This window comes from Mustela putorius, unplaced genomic scaffold (genome assembly GCF_011764305.1).
Source record: "Mustela putorius furo isolate JIRA1106 unplaced genomic scaffold, ASM1176430v1.1 tig00003911_pilon_pilon_pilon, whole genome shotgun sequence".
Taxonomy (NCBI): domain Eukaryota; kingdom Metazoa; phylum Chordata; class Mammalia; order Carnivora; family Mustelidae; genus Mustela; species Mustela putorius.
In genome coordinates, this window is record NW_025422058.1 from 5362650 (window position 1) to 5380770 (window position 18121).

The 18121-nt window shown below is 36.5% G+C and overlaps 1 long non-coding RNA gene across 1 annotated transcript in view; it reads right to left on the reverse strand.

Annotated features, from left to right (window-relative positions):
- The window catches only part of LOC101678143, a 145721-nt gene that overhangs the window by 126530 nt on the left and 1070 nt on the right, over positions 1-18121 (reverse strand). The gene's annotated exons all lie outside the window — the stretch shown is intronic.

Consider the following 18121-nt stretch of genomic DNA (forward strand, 5'->3'; position numbering starts at 1 on the left):
AGCAAATGCACTACTGGATATTTACCCAAGGAATACAAAAATACTAATTCAAAGGGATACACATACCCTGATGTTTATAGCAGCATTATCTATAATAGCCAAGTTATGGAAATAGCCCAAGTGTCCATAGGCTGATGGATGGATAAAGAAGATGTGATATATGTGTTATAGAAAGGGTATATGTGGTATATATGTGTATATACAATGGAATATTAGTCATAAAAAAGAATGAAATCTTGTCATTTGCAAGGATATGGATGGAGCCAGAGAGCATTATGATGAGCAAAATAAGTCAAAGACAAATACCATACGATTTCACTCATATGTGGAATTTAAGAAAAAAAAAAGAAAACAAGCACAGAAAGGAAAAATAAAACAAGGAAGTTAACTAAGAAACAGACTCTTACCTATAGAGAATTAATGGTTACCAGAGGGGAGGTAACTAGGAGGATGGGTAAAATAGGTGGTGGGGCTTATGCAGTGCACGTCTAGTGATGGCACCAGGTGCTACATGGAAATGTTGAGTCACTATACTGCACACCTGAAACTAATATTACATTCTATGTCAACTAACTGGAATGTAAATGAACTTTTTTTTTTTTTTTTAAAGAACCAAACACAGAATGACTTTGTCCTGATTTTGATCCCAACTGATTTCGAAAGTCTTTCACGAACTTTGCTTACTTCACCATCAGTAGCCTGGTGACATTGTGACTAAGCTGCCCTAAGTATCTTTTATTCTGTCTTGCTTCCATGACATCATCCTAGTTTGTCTTCATTTATACTTTTTCACTATTAAATTAAATACTTTTTTCACAGTAATAAAGTTAGAACCATAATTCTCCCACTTTTAGAAACTATAGCATCCCATCAGTAAATATACTTGAAATTTAACTGAATTCAGAAATTTTTACTGAAATAAGAGAAAGTGCTTCTATCATAATCTTTAAAATATCCCTTTGTAGAATTTGTAACATTTACATTTTATAGATATATTGGTTTAAGAATGTTTTGTTGAGTGTTGTATGACAAACTTTTCAGGAAATTATGTTAATTAACTTAATCTTGGAACATTTTGGAAATACACTGTCTATTGACTATTACAGATATTTAGTTAAATTGATTCTCTAACTAGTGATTTGCTAAATAATATATACACATTACAACAACATAACAAAGTAAGAATAAAAAGAATAGTGTAAGTGCTATATCCGAGTGTTTGTATTCCTCTGTTAATTCACATATTGGAATCCTAACATGGAGTATAATTGTTCTAGGAGGTGGGGCCATTGGAAGACAATTGGCTCATGAGGACAGGGTCCTCTTCAATGAGATTATCACACTTATAAAAGGGATTCCAAGGCTCCTTAGCTCTTTCCAGCAAGTGATGATACAGAGAGAAGTCTGTGACTGGGAAGAGGGCTCTTACTTGATCATGCTGAACCCTGATCTTGGACTTCCAGCCTCCAGAACTATGAGAATAAATGTTTGTTGTTTACAGGCTCTGCAATCCATGGTATTTTTGTTATAACAGCCTGAAAAGACTAAGGTTAACGTTTTTATTAATCTTTGATTTATTCTAGGTATTATATCTGGCACTGTAGGTAGTATTTACTTCCTACCTCTTAGCAAGTAGATATATCCTTATAATAGCTTGTTCTAAAGATAGGAAAAATAAGGCTTACAGTGTATATGTGTCTTGCTCAAAGTCCAAGTGTTGTAGCTGGAATTTAAAGTCAAGAGTTCTGATGTTAAGACTCAATTCATAATTATTAAGACAAAAAATTGTTATATACAAAGTAACAATCTATAAAAATACTGGTTAAGACTGTTGTGGAATCTTTTGTTTCCTGAAATTCATCAGACCTCTCTTAGATGACATTTGTGCACCATGTAAATTTCAAAGGAAGACTGACATCTAAAATTCATGACTATTCCCATCAGCAGTTTTCAAGAACTATATTAGTAAATCATCTGGGAAACATGGTGTATTAATGGTTATTTATCATGAGTCACTCTCATCTTTCACATATGCTGAAAGATGTGAGTTTTAATTTACTACAGTGGCTACATGAACTACCACAAGATAATGACCAAAAAGAAAGAAAAAGAAAGAAATCCTAGATGGAGGAAAAGTATGATATATATTAGTATGAAGCTCTGTGTAAGGTCTGTTTCTTTTAAAATCTCTTTCTTTTTCAGACTATATGTTTTTCCTCTGTAACCGATCTGACATCCTTTATGGCCCTATATATTTTAAGGACTTACAACTATGCTGACTAATATGACATAAAATCATTCACTTTGACTTCGAATAAAAATTCTGAAATATTGTTTTTCAAGTCTGCTAACTGATGCTTTTACAAACACGAAATAGCTGAGCTTCTCATAATTTTCTCAAATGGCAACTGTGATTTTGGAGACCTCTGGAAACCCTAATTCTATATTTGCTTTCTTGCTCTTAGAATAGAAAAATAATTCACAAAAATGTGATGAATTCACAAAATTCGACCTAACACTAAAATAAAGAAAAGGAAAAAAAAAAAAACAGAAAAAAAAAAACCCAAACAAAAAACAGCTGTATGTTCTGACAGCTGTCTTTGCCAATTGCCACCTTTATTTGCCAGTGACTTAAGTTATGAAGCTAAAGAACACGTCATTAAAAATGTATAGGGAATACATCTGGTATGCTTGAAATCAGATAATTAGCCAGCACTTGTTGTTCTAACCTCTTATTTAAAGGCATTTTTTATAGAATATGAGCGATTTATGTAGTACATATGAATGTGACAATGATAGCACAATATTGAATCTGCTCTGTAAACTGTCAAAATCAAGAACAATTATTTTATCTTTTAAAATATTTATTTATTTATTTTAGGGTGTGTGTGTGATTGGGGGGAGGGGCAGAGGGAGTGGGATAGAAAGAATTCCAAGCAGATGCTCAGCTGAGTGCAAATCCTGATTTGTGGGTCTCTATCCCAGGACGCTGAGATCATGACCAGAACTGAAATCAAGAGTCAGACCGTTAACTGACTGAGCCACCCATCTTATTCAAGAGCAATTATTTCATTTTTTATATATGAAATGCAAATCAAAATCAAATTCAATATAAATGATCTCTCCATACATATGTGTGTGTGTGTGTATAAAAACTATACCTAACTTGAACTTTAACAACATAATCTGAAACTCAGAAGTAGAGGAATATTTGTGATATATCTTTTAATATTTTATTTATTTATTTTAGAGAGAGCAGGAGTGGGGAGAGAAGCAGAGGAAGAGGGAGAGAGAATCTGAAGAAGACTGCCTTGAGTGTGAAGCTCAACATGGGGCTCGATCTCATGAACTTGAGATCACAACCTGAGCAGAAACCAAGAATGAGATGTTTAACTGAGCCATCTAGGTGCCCTGTGATCTCTTAATCATTATCCTATTGAAGCCTCAAACATGCACTCTTTTTCTCCCCATTTCACAGATGATTAAACTGAGATTCCCAGAGTCTAAGATAAGTATTTGTCCAAAGTCATTTTATACCTATAAATGGCAGAAATCTTGTTCTCCAGTATCCAAGCTTAGTGTTCCTTTTCCAAACATCAAGTTAATAATGTTAGAGAAAATGATAAAGAAAGTTGAAAAGATAATAATAGAATTCAAAGCATGTATTAGTTAAGTCAGCATTATTGTGCTATTTAACTTGATAGTTTGGGTTCACACTATTATGTAGAAATAATTTATGTCTTTAAATGTTCAATAATTGGAGTTTTGAATAATTTTGGATTGAAAAAAGTAAAATTTACCTCTAATTTAGCATAGAGCAATCTACTTATTTTCTCTTTTCCTTCTTATGCTATCAGTTTTCATTTTTCACCTCTTTTATCACTCCCTGATCCCCCCAAACTGTTTACAAAAACAAAGCATAGTTTAGGGATACCTGGGTGGCTCAGTGGGTTAAACCTCTGTCTTCAGCTCAGGTCATGATATAAGGGTCCTGGGATGGAGCCCCATATTGGGCAGTCTGGTCTGCAGGGAGCCTGCTTTTCCCCCACTCCCGCCTGCCTCTCTGCCTTCTTGTGATCTCTCTCTCTGTCAAATAAATAAATGAATTTTTTTTGAAAAGCATAGTTTATTTGTTGTTATGGTTTATTTAAATGTGGAAACATACTTTGTAAATAAAATTAAAAACTTGTAAAACGGTCTTAGACCTTTATTTTATATTTTGAGTATTTTCTCTTTTTTAAATTTTTTATTTATTTTCAGCATAACAGTACTCATTATTTTTGCACCACACCCAGTGCTGCATGCAATCCGTGCCCTCTATAATACCCACCACCTGGTACCCCGAACTCCCACCCCCGCCCCTTCAAAACCCTCAGATTGTTTTTCAGAGTCCATAGTCTCTCATGGTTCACCTCCCCTTCCAATTTCTCCTAACTCCCTTCTCCTCTCTAACTCCCCATGTCCTCCATGCTATTTGTTATGCTCCACAAATAAGTGAAACCATATGATAATTGACTCTCTCTGCTTGACTTATTTTACTCAGCATAATCTCTTCCAGTCCCGTCCATGTTGATATAAAAGTTGGGTATTCGTCCTTTCTGATGGAGGCATAATACTCCATAGTGTATATGGACCACATCTTCCTTATCCATTCGTCTGTTGAAGGGCATCTTGGTTCTTTCCACAGTTTGGTGACCGTGGCCATTGCTGCTATAAACATTGGGGTACAGATGGCCCTTCTTTTCATGACATCTGTATCTTTGGGGTAAATACCCAGGAGTGCAATTGCAGGGTCAGAGGGAAGTTCTATTTTTAATTTCTTGAGGAATCTCCACACTGTTCTCCAAAGAGGCTGCACCAACTTGCATTCCCACCAACAGTGTAAGAGGGCTCCCCTTTCCCTACATCCCCTCCAACACATGTTGTTTCCTGTCTTGCTAATGTTGGCCATTCCAACTGGTGTAAAGTGGTATCTCAATGTGGTTTTAATTTGAATCTCCTTGAGGGCTAGTGATAATGAACATTTTTTCATGTGTCTGATAGCCATTTGTATGTCTTCATTGGAGAAGTGTCTGTTCATATCTTCTGCTCATTTTCTGATATGATTTACTTTTTTGTGTGTGTAGAGTTTCAGGAGTTCTTTATAGATCCTGGATATCAACCTTTTGTCTATACTGTCATTTGCAAATAACTTTTCCCATTCCGTGGGTTGCCTCTTTGTTTTCTTGACTGTTTCCTTGGCTGTGCAGAAGCTTTTGATTTTGATGAAGTCCCAGAAGTTTATTTTCACTTTTGTTTCCTTTGCCTTTGGAGACATATCTTGAAAGAAGGTGCTGTGGCTGATATAGAAGAGATTACTGCCTATGTTCTCCTCTAGGATTCTGATGGATTCCTGTCTCACGTTGAGGTCTTTTTATCCATTTTGAGTTTATCTTTGTGTACAGTGTAAGAGAATGGTCGAGTTTCATTCTTCTACATATAGCTGCCCAGTTTTCCCAGCACGATTTATTGAAGAGACTGTTTTTTTTTTTCCATTGTATACTTTTTCCTGTTTTGTTGAAGATTATTTGCTCATAGAGTTGAGGGTCCACATCTGGGCTCTCTACTCTGTTCCACTGGTCTATGTGTCTGTTTTTATGCCAGTACCATGCTATCTTGGTGATCACAGCTTTGTAGTAAAGCTTGAAATCAGATAACGTGATGCCCCCCCCCTTTTATTTTTGTTTTTCAACATTTCCTTAGCGATTCGGGGTCTCTTCTGATTCCATACAAATTTTTGGATTATTTGCTCCAGCTCTTTGAAGAATACTGGCGGAATTTTGATCGGAATGGCATTAAAAGTATAGATTGCTCTAGACAGTATAGACGTTTTAACAATGTTTATTCTTCTGATCCAAGAACATGGAATGGTCTTCCATCTTTTTGTGTCTTCTTCAATTTCTTTCATGAGTGTTCTGTAGTTCCTCGACTACAGATCCTTTACCTCTTTGGTTAGGTTTATTCCCAGGTATCTTATGGTTCTTGGTGCTATAGTAAATGGAATCGATTCTCTATTTTCCCTTTCTGTATTTTCATTGTTAGTGTATAAGAAAGCCACTGATTTCTGTACATTGACTTTGTATCCTGCCACGTTGCTGAATTGCTGTATGAGTTCTAGTAGTTTGGGGGTGGAGTCTTTGGGTTTTCCATATAAAGAATCATGTCATCTGCAAAGAGAGAGAGTTTGACTTCTTCATTGCCAATTTGGATACCTTTTATTTCTCTTTGTTGTCTGATTGCTGTTGCTAGGACTTCTAATACTATGTTTAAGAAGAGTGGTGAGAGTGAGCATCCTTGTCATGTTCCTGATCTCAACGGGAAGGCTGCAACCTTTTTCCCATTGAGGATGGTATTTGCTGTGGGTCTTTCATAGATAGATTTGATGAAGTTCAGGAATGTTCCCTCTATCCCTATACTTTGAAGCATTTTAATCAGGAACTGATGCTGGATTTTGTCAAATGCTTTTTCTGCATCGATTGAGAGGACCATGTGGTTCTTCTCTCTTCTCATATTAATTTGTTCTATCACATTGATTGATTTGCGAATGTTAAACCATCCTTGTAGCCCAGGGATGAAACCCACCTGGTCATGGTGGATAATCTTTTTAATGTGCTGTTGGATCCTGTTTGCTAGGATCTTCTTGAGAATCTTAGCATCCATATTCATCAGTGATATTGGTCTGAAATTCTCCTTTTTGGTAGGGTATTTGCCTGGTTTGGGGATCAGGGTAATGTTGGCTTCATAGAAAGAGTCTAGAAGTTTTCCTTCTGCTTCAATTTTTTGAAACAGCTTCAGGAGAATAGGTGTTATTTCTTCTTTGAAAGTTTGGTAGAATTCCCCAGGGAATCCGTCAGATCCTGGGCTCTTGTTTTTTGGGAGGTTTTTGATCACTGCTTCAATCTCATTAACTAGATATCGGTCTATTCAGGTTGTCAATTTCTTCCTGGTTCAATTTTGGGAGTTTATAGTTTTCCAGGAATGCATCCATTTCATCTAGGTTGCTTAGCTTATTAGCATATAACTGTTGATAATAACTTCTGATGATTATTTCTACTTCCTTGGTGTGAGTTGTGATCTCTCCCTTTTCATTCATAATTTTATGAATTTGGGCTTTCTCTCTTTTCTTTTAGATTAGTGTGGCCAATGGTTTATTGGTCTTATTGATTCTTTCAAAAGACCAGCTTCTAGTTTCATTGATACGTTCTACTGTATCTCTGGTTTTTACCTCATTGATCTCAGCTCTAATCTTGATAATTTCCCTTCTTATGCGTGGAGTTGGTTTGATTTGTTGTTGATTCTCCAGTTCTTTAAGGTGTAGAGACAGCTGCTGTGTTCTGGATTTTTCAATTTTTTTGAGGGATGCTTGGATGGCTATGTATTTCCCCCTTAGGACCGCCTTTGCTATATCCCATAGGTTTTGGACTGAAGTGTCTTCATTCTCATTGGTTTCCATGAATTGTTTTAGTTCTTCTTTGATCTCCTGGTTGACCCAAGCATTCTTAAGCAAGGTGGTCTTTAGCTTCCAGGTGTTTGAGTTCCTTTGGAACTTTTCCTTGTGATTGAGCTCCAGTTTCAAAGCATTGTGATCTGAGAATATGTAGGAAATAATCTCAGTCTTTTGGTATCAGTTGAGTCCTGATTTGTGACCCAGTATGTTGTCTATTCTTGAAAAGGTTCCATGTGCACTTGAGGAGAATGAGTATTCTGTTGTTTTAGGGTGGAATGTTCTGTATATATCTATGAGGTCCATCTGGTCCAATGTGTCATTCAATGCTCTTGTATCTTTATTAATTTTCTGCTTTGATGATCTATTTCTGAGAGAGGTGTGTTAAGATCTCCTACTATTAGTGTATTCATATAGATATGACTCTTTATCTTGATTAACAGTTTTCTTATGTAATTGGCTGCTCCCATATTGGGGGTATAGATATTTACAATTGCTAGATCATCTTGGTGGATAGTCCCTTTAAGAATTATGTAGTGTCCTTCTGTATCTATGACTACAGTCTTTAGTTTAAAATCTAATTTATCTGATATGAGAATCGCTACTCCAGCCTTCTTTTGAAGCCCACTGGCATTAAAGATGCTTCTCCATCCCTTCACTTTCAGTCTGGGTGTATCTTTAGGTTCAAAATGGGTCTCTTTAGACAACACATGGATGGGTCTTGTTGTTTTATCCAATCTGCAACCCTGTGCCATTTTATGGGCGCATTTAGGCCATTCACATTGAGAGTGATTATTGATAGATATGTTTTTATTGACATCGTGTTACCTTTGAAGTCTTTTCTTTCTGTAGATTGTCTATTTCTCTTCAATGCTATTTTTAGTATTTTTCTTCTTTTATAGAACCCCCCTTAATATTTCCTGCAGTGTCGGCTTGGTGGTTGCATAGTCTTTTAAGCCTTGCCGGTCTTGGAAACTCTTTATCTCTCCATCCATTTTGAACGTCAGTCTTTCTGGATAAAGTATTCTTGGCTGCATGTTCTTCTCATTTAATGCCCTGAATATATCTTGCCAGCCCTTTCTGGCTTGCCAGGTCTCTGTGGAAAGGTCTGACATTATTCTGATGGGCTTTCCTCTGTAGGTAAGGAGCCTCTTTGTCCTACTGGCTTTCAAGAGATTATACCTACAATTATGATTCCTCAATTTGACTATCAGGTGCCTTGATGTCTTTTTGGAATGTATAATCTTGGGTGGAGACCTTTTGGCCTGTAGTACATGAACGCTGGTTCCATTCGTGAGATTGGGAAAATTTTCATGAAGAACTTGTTCCACTATATCTTCTAGACTTCTTTCTTTCTCCTCCCCTTCAGGGATTCCAATAATTCTGACATTGGAACGTTTCATGGCATCATTTATTTCTGATTCTGTTTTCGTGGTTTCTAAGCTGTTTGTTCCAGGCTTCCTCCTGATCCTTTCTCTCTGTCCTCCAGATCACCAATTCTATCTTCTGTCTCAGTTACCCTAGCTTTGAGAGAATTTAGATTAGATTGGAACTCATTGAGAGCACTGTAAACCTCAGCCCTGGTAGCTTTTAACTCCACCCTAATATTTTGAACATCATCTCTGGTGGCTTTCAGCTCGGCCCTAATGAATTCCGTTTGGTCATCCATGGATTTCTCCAACCTAGCTATTGCCTGGATAATTGTTAGTCTGAATTCTCTTTCCAACATATTGTCTATGTTGATAGCCATTAACTCTGTTGCTGAAGGTCCATCCTCTGCATTTTTCTTCTGTTGAGCATTTCTCCTCCTAGTCATTTTGGTGAGAGATGACTGAACAGATGTAACTGGATGTATCGACCATGGGGCAGTCAAGGTGCACCCTGGAACACTTCTGAGTAATCAGGATTCCCCACCCATATGAGAAACAAAAGAAAAAGAAAAAAAGAAAAAAGAGAGAGAGAGAGATAGGAAAGAAAGGGAAATGAAAGAGAAGGTTCAGCCCAAATGGGCCCCAAGGTAAGACTTATGAAGTATACAAACAAACAGACAAACACAAAGACTGATAAAAGTATATGACAAGAGAGATATATATATATATATATATATATATATATATATATATATATGCAAATACAGGACGAACTTCATCAAAAAGAACCCCAAGTTTAAGATTTATATACTATTGGGATAAACACAAAAACACAGAAACACTGGTGGAAGAAAAAGATGGGAGAGTGGTTATAAATTCTCAGTGTGGGAGAGGAAGGTTGTTTTGATTCTTCCTGGATATATCTTGATGTCTTTGTTAAATGACAACTTTCCTAAGATAAAGGGGGATTAAAAATTGGTTTACCTATGGGGTAGTATTGATTGGGGAAAGGAGATTACTTTAAAGTTTAACTCTATATAAATATTAGAAAATAAAAAACAAAAAGGAATAAACTAGACTAAACTAAAATTTAAAAAAAATTCAAAAAATAGAAATGCAAAAGAAAAACACAGGTGTATGTATCAAAAAGTTCAGGTTAGAAGGTTATTATGGAATTTGATGTATTGGACATCTCACTGTGATGGTAAATAGGTTAAAAATTATCTATATAAAAAAAAATGAACCAGAATAGTGGGAACGAGTTAAAAATAAAAGTTGTCCTATGAAGTAGTGGTGGTTGTTCTCTTGTACTTTTTTTTTTTTCCCCTTTCTTGGTTGGTTTTCTGGGGGAGGGGCCTGCCCCGTGGGTTTTCAGTCAATGATGTTTCTTAAGTCCCCCCACTCCCCTCAAGGGGGTGGGCTCTGAGGAAACTGGTTTTTTTCAGACTTTTGTTCTCTGGCGGTTTTTATGTTTGTTCACTTTTTTTTCTCTCACCTTGACCGCTTTTGAAAGTTTTTGTAGTTTTAGAGGAAAGCAAACTGCACCCTGACCTCCCTCTCAGAGAGAAGCCTCAGTCTGGCTGCAGAGCCCAAATGAGTTCCCCCTTGGCCGCTGGCAGAGCAGGTTCTGAGTCACGGTCCCTGGGGACGCAGAATCTTTTGCTTGTACCCAAAACCATGGCAGCGGCAGCTGTCTGGGCAGCTCCAGACCACCAGAGAGGTTCCAAGCAGTGATCACACACTGAGATTTTCCCGCTGGCCCCGCTGGCCTCAGCTCCTGCTGAGCAGGGAGCTCAAAGAGGGGTTCTATTCCAGGACCCAGAGATGATAACTGAGGCTGAAGGCAGATGCTTAAGCAACTTAGCCACCCAGGTGTCAACATATAGGGTTTTTTTAGACATTGTTTTCAATTACTTCAGGTAAATACCTAGTAGAGAAATTCCTGGGCCATATGGAAGTGTATTTTAACTTTTTAAGAAATCACTAAAGAGTTTTCCAGAGTGTTTGCCCATTTAAACTCCTAGTAAAAGTAAGGTCCAGTTGTTCCATGTCCTACCCAACATATGGTTTTGTCAGCCTTTAAAACTTAGCTATTTTAGTGGGTGATGAGTGGTATCTCAGTGGGATTTTATTTTTCTTTCCTGAAGTAAATGATGGTGGGTATCTCCTCATGTCCACTTGAATATCTTTTTGGTGAAGTGTCTGATTTTTTGTCCATTTTTTAAAAATTGGGTTTTTGTCAAAAGAGACTGCTTTATATTCTAATTATAAGACTTTTGTCACATATACTTATCGTGAGTCATTTTTCACAATTTGTGACCTGCCTTTTCATTTGTTTAGTAGTGTCTTTAAAGTAACATAATTTTTTGTTTATGAAACCTCATTTGTTAGTTATCTATTGCTGTATAACTTACAGACTTTTCTTGGTTTAGTAGCTTAAATCAACAACACTTATCATCTTACACAGTTGCAAGGATTAGTAATCTATGAGCAGCTAGGTAGATGTTTCAGGAGCAGGATCTCTCATGAGATTGCAGAAAAGCTATTGGTTTTTGCTGGCTCTGAAGAATGTATTTCCGATCTCACTCACATGGCTATTGTTTCTAGTTCCTTCTATGTGGACTCTTCCATAGGGTTGCTTATAGCAAGGCAGTTCAATTTTCTGAAATTAGGGAGAGAGATATAGGGAGAGCAAGAACAGAAAACAAAGAGGGCAAGAGTATGAAACCAAATTAGCAAGATGGAAATTATAGTATCTGATATAACTTAGTCTCAGAAAATGGCCTTTTTCTTTTGGCAGTAAGTATCCTTTATTTATTATCTTTTTAGTTTTATATTAGTTTTATATTTAGTTTTATTATTTTTTCCCAGGAGTACAGATCTGTGAATCATCAGGCTTATACATTCCGCAGCACTCACCATAGCACATACCCTCCCCAATGTCCATAACCCAGGCACCCTATCCCTAACCCCCAACCCCAGCAACCCTCCATTTGTTTCTTGAGATTAAGAGTCTTGTATGGTTTGTCTCCCTCCTGATCCCACCTTGTTTAATTTTTTCCACCCCAACCTCCCATGAACCCATGCCCTGCCTCTCAAATTCCTCATATCAGAGAGATAATATAATTTTCTTGATTGCCTTATTTAACTTAGCATAATACCCTCCAGTTCCATCCATGTCATTGCAAATGGCAAGATTTCTTTAAAAAATTTTTTTGATGGCTGCATAGTATTCCACTATGCATATATACCACCTATCTTTATCCATTCATCTGTTGATGGACACCTATGTTCTTTCCATAGTTTGGCTATTGTGGACATTGTTGCTATAAACATTTGGGTGCACGTGTCCTTTCAGATTATTACCTTTGTATCCTTAGGGCTATTACCCAGTAGTGGAATTGCTGGGTCATATAGGAGCTCTATTTCCAACTTTTTGAGGAAGCTCCATACTGTTTTCCAGAGTGGCTGCACCATCTTGCATTTCTACCAACAGCATAAGAGGGTTCCCCTTTCTCTGTATCCTTGCCAACATCTGTCTTTTCCTGACTTGTTAATTTTAGCCATTCTGAGGGGTGTGAGGTGGTATCTCACTCTGGTTTTGATTTGCATTTCCGTGATGCTCAGTGATGTTGAGCACTTATTCATGCATCTGTTGGCCATCTGGATGTCTTCTTTGCAGAAATGTCTGTTCATATCTTCTGCCCATTTCTTGATTGGATTATTTATTCTTTCAGTGGTGTGTTTGATAAGTTCTTTTAGATTTTGGATACTAGCCCTTTATCTGATATATCATTTGCAAATATCTTCTCCCATTCTGTCAGTTGTCTTTTGGTTTTGTTGACTGTTTCCTTTGCTGTGCAAAAGCTTTTCATCTTGATGAAGTCCCAATAGTTCATTTTTGCCCTTGCTTCCCTTGCCTGTGTCAATGTTTCTAGGAAGAAGTTCCTGAGGCTGAGGTAAAAGTGGTTGCTGCCTGTGTTCTCCTCAAGGATTTGGATGGATTTCTGTCTCCCATTGAGGTCTTTCACCCATTTTGAGTTGAATTTTGTGTGTGGTGTGAGGAAATGGTCCAGTTTCATTCCTCTGCATGTGGCTGACCAATTTTCCCAAGACCACTGGTTGAAGAGACTGTTTAGCATTGGACAATCTTTCCTGCTTTGTCAAAGATTACTGGACCATAGGGTTGAGGGTCCATTTCTGGGCTCTCTATTCTGTTCCATTGATCTATGTGTCTGTTTTGGTGTCAGTACCATACTGTCTTGATGATTACAGCTTTGTAATAGAGCTTGAAGTCTGGATTTGGGATGCCACCAATTTTGGTTTTCCTTTTCAACATTCCTCTGGCTACCTGGGGTCTTTTCTGGTTCCATATAAATTTTAGGATTATTTGCTCCATTTCTTTGGAAAAAGTTGGTGGTATTTTGATAGGGATTGCATTAAATATGTAGATTGCTTTAGGTAGCATAGACATTTTCACAATATTTGTTCTTCCAATCCAGGAGCATGGAACATTTTTCCATTTCTTTGTGTCTTCCTCAGTTTCTTTCATGAGTACTTTATAGTTTTCTGAGTACAGATTCTTTGTCTCTTTGGTTAGGTTTATTCCTAGGTACCTTATGATTTTGGGTGCAGTTATAAATGGGATCAACTCCTTAATTTCTCTTTCTGTTGCCTTGTTGATGGTGTATAGAAATGCAACTGATTTATGTGCATTGATATTATATCCTGACACTTTACTGAATTCCTGTATAGTTCCAGCAGTTTTGGAGTGGAGTCATTGGGTTTTCCACATAAAGTATTATATCATCTGCAAAGAGTGAGAGTTAAACTTCTTTACTGATTCAGATGCCTTTTATTTATTTTTGTTGTCTGACTGCTGAGGCTAGGACTTCTAGTACTATGTTGATTATAAGTGGTGATAGTAGACAGCCCTGCCATGTTCCTGACCTTAGGGGAAAAGCTCTCAGTTTTTCCCCATTGAGAATGATATTTGCTGTGGGTTTTTCATAGATGGCTTTGATGATATTGACATATGTACTCTTTATCCCTACACTTTGAAGAGTTCTGATCAAGAAAGAATGGTGTATTTTGTCAAATGCTTTTTCAGCATCTACTGAGAGTATCATATAGTTTTTTTCTTTCTTTTATTAATGTATCGTATCACACTGATCGGTTTGCAGATGTTGAGTTAACCTTGCAGCCCAGGAGTAAATTGCACTTGGTCGTGATGAATAATCCTTTTAGTGTACTGCTGGATGCTATTGGCTAGTATTTTGGTGAGAATTTTCACATCCATGTTCATCAAGGATATTGGTCCGTAATTCTCCTTTTTGATGGGGTCTTTGTCTGGTTTGGGGATCAAGGTAATGATGGCTTCATAAAATGAGTTTGGAAGTTTTCCTTCCATTTCTATTTTTTGCAACAGTTTCAGTAGAATTGGTATTAATTCTTTTTTTAAATGTTTGGAAGAATTCCTCTGGGAAGCCATCTGGCCCTGGACTCCTCTTCTTTGTTGGGAGATTTTTAATGACTTCTTCAATCTCCTTACTGGTTATGGGTCTGTTCAGGTTTTCTATTTCTTCCTGGTTCAGTTTTGGTAGTAGTTTATATCTATCTATTGTCTCTAGGAATGCATCCATTTCTTCCAGATTGTCAAATTTCCCGGTGTATAATTGCTCATAATATTTTCTTATAATTGTTTGTATTTCTTTGGTATTGGTTGTGATCTCTCCTCTTTTATTCATGATTTTATTAATTTGGGTACTTTCTCTTTTCTTTTTGATAAGTCTGGCTAAGGGTTTATCAATCTTATTAATTATTTCAAAGAACCAGAAAATGACTTTTGATCACTTCTGTCATAACCTATTGGTCTAATATATCAACATCAGTACAATGTAAGAGATCTTACATAAGATTGTGACTATCAGGAAATACCAGATGATAACTAGGACTTTCTTGGACACTAGCTAGTACATATTTATAAAATTCTTATATTTTCTTTAATGGTATTTCTTTTTTATAATGACCTTTATCTATCCTAACATCATGAGGATTATCCCCTTTGATTCTTTACATAAATTTTAGGTTTTAAGCATCTGTGTTCAGGATGAATACCTATTTCAAGATAATTTTTTTGTATGGTGTGATAAACCCATAAAGGGTTTATTCCATAGAGATTTTTAATAGAGATTTTTAATAGTCCTAAGAAAATATTAAAATTTCCCCATATGAATTACACTAGCACAAGTTTCAAAAATTATTTGATAAGATTTCTATTTTCATTAAAATTGAATAAACACCTAATATTTTATGCCTTTCTGCAGTAAACATCCACTATTACATGCCTTTCCACAGATAAGAACTACAATCTTTGGAGAAAATAAAAGGAGCTGTAGGCACTGGTGAATAAATCTAAGTAAGATGATTCTGAAAGGAGAGTTAAAACATGGAAGGTGTAGGGTGATTTTCCTTTTCAACAACTTCTAGCAGGAGGATAGATTGAACTCACTTCCATGATTTCAACCATTTGATCAATACCAAACAAATTTGAGGGAATTTAAGACAATGCATAACATACGTTTAAGAGGAGTAGTGGAAGGTGAAGAGAGAAAATGAATAGAAAATATATTTCAATATGTTAAAATATAAAAACCAATTTTTTTTCAAAGATACAGATAGGTCTGTTGGTTTAAGAAACTCAGTGAGCCCTGAACAAGATCCATATGAAGAAAACCATGTTGGGGCTCCTGGGTGGCTCAGTGGATTAAGCCTCTGCCTTCAGCTCAGGTCATGATCTCAGGGTCCTGGGATCAAGTCCCATGTTGGGCTCTCTGCTCAGCAGGGAGCCTGCTTCCCCCTCTATCTCTGTTTGCTTCTCTGCCTACTTGTGATCTTTCTCTCTCTGTCAAATAAATAGATAAAATCTTAAAAAAAAAAAAAAAGAAAACCATGGTATGCATAAGTAATCAAAGTGACAAAAATGAAATATAAGGAGACTATCTTAAAAGCAGCCAAAAATGACAGATTTCATACAGGGGAACAATCACTTGAATGACTGCTGACTTCTTGTCAAAAAAATATGGAGGCCAGTACACTTGAAAATACTGGGAAAAAATAATCAACCTTTCCATATCCTGTGAAAACACTCTAAGAATAAAGGCAAAATAAAAACATTTTCAGACAAAATAAAGATAACAGAATTGGTCATTGGCACACCTGAAACACAAGAGATAACGAAGAAGGTTCTCAAGGCTGAAGGAAGATGATAACAAAAATGACCTGGATCACCAGGAAAGAAGAAAAAAAAAAAGCATCAAATAATAATGCGTATTAAAGAGTCAACTCAGCCAGAAGTAGTAAATGTAAATGAATGTGTAAATATGTATATGAAGCAGAATTTGAGAGAATTAAAGGAAAAATAAACAATTTTATACTCACAGTTATAGGAATTTAAACCTATCTTTCAGGATCCAATTTTAAAAATTGGTAATGAGGGGTGCCTGGGTGGCTCGGTGGGTTAGGGCCTCTGCCTTCAGCTCGGGTCATGGTCCCAGGGTCCTGGGATCAAGCCCCACGTTGGGCTCTCTGCTCAGCAGGGAGCCTGCTTCCTCCTTTCTCTCTCTGCCTACCTGTGATCTCTATCTGTCAAGTGAATAAATAGAATCTTGAAGAAAAAAAAAAAGTCTTCATCCACAGTCCTTTAAAAAAAAATTGGTAATGACATAAATTATCTGAAAAACACTATTAACATATTGATTTAGTTGATATTTATACAATACTAGGTACTACAATTGAAATTATCAAATTTCATGAAAATTATCAAATTATCAAATCCACACAGTTTAACCAAGATAGACCATATGCTAAGCCATGTAAGTCTCAACACATTTCAAAGGACTGAAATAACTTCTAAATAATACATAAGTGGAAAAGAAAAATTCCTAGAAACACCGAAGATATTTCAAACTTCATGAAATTAAAAAGAACATATTCAAATACATGGATGTTTGGAAATTCCCCAAGCATTTAAACCCTAATAAGTCAAGTCTAAATCCACAGGCCAAAATAAAAATCAAAACCTTGGAAAATATTTTGAACCGAAGTTAAAATGAAAACACATGTCAAAAACTGTGTTAGCTGTTAAAGTTATTATGTAAAGGAGGCTGAGGTGGCATTAATGTTTTGGTAGCCTTGGTAAGCAAACAGAAGGAAGCCAGAGTAAAGTCCTTTAAACACACTTGTATCCCAAAAAACAAAACTTAAGAACAAACCTCAGTGGCCAACTATTCCTTCCTAAATAAGCCAACCACTTAAGCTATAGCCAATCAAATAATTTCCTTGCTTTAGTTCTGCATTTGGTCTGTAAAAGCCTTGGCCCCGCTCCTGCCCAAGGAGCGCTGCTAACCACTTTCGGTTTGGTGCAGCCCCACAAACAGAAGTTCCATCAAATAAACTTCTGAAAATTTTAACGTGCCTCAGAAAATATTTTAACACAGCTAAAGCAGTACTTGGTATTTTATTTTATTTATTTTATTTTTTTAAAGATTTTTTTTTTTTTTTTTTTTTTTTTTTTTATTTGACAAAGATCGCAAGTAGGCAGAGAGGCAGGCAGAGAGAAAGGAGCAAGCAGGCTCCCCGCTGAGCAGAGAGTCTGATGCAGGGCTCAATCCCAGGACCCTGGGACCATGACCTGAGCTGAAGGCAGAGGCTTTAACCCACTGAGCCACCCAGGCACACCAGTACTTGGTATTTTGTAGCATGGAATGCCTATTTAAGAAATGAAGAAAGGTCTCAAAACAAATGACTTCAGCTTTCACCTTAAACAAGCAAAAGATCAAAGTCATAAGAATTAGAATAAGTTAAATAATGAAGACTATGGTGAAACCGATGACACAGAAAATGAAAACAATAGAAACTATGAAATGAAAAGGTGGCTCTTAGAGATGATCAATAAAATTGACAAATTCTAGCCAGCATGATCCAGAAAAAGAAGACTCAAATTGACAATATCTGTAATGAGAGGGGTTACATCACCCTAGATTTTACAGATATTAAAAAGGATGTTAAAGGGATATTAATAATTATTTCAGCCAGTAAATTTGACAACTTAGATGAAATGAACAAATTTCTATAAAGACAGAAATACCACAGCTCACTAGAGAAGTTACAGAAAATCTGAATAGCCCTGTCTTAAGGAAAGTGAATCTGTAGTGAAATTATTAACCCTCAAAGAAAACTTCCCAACTAGTTTCTTAACTATTAAATA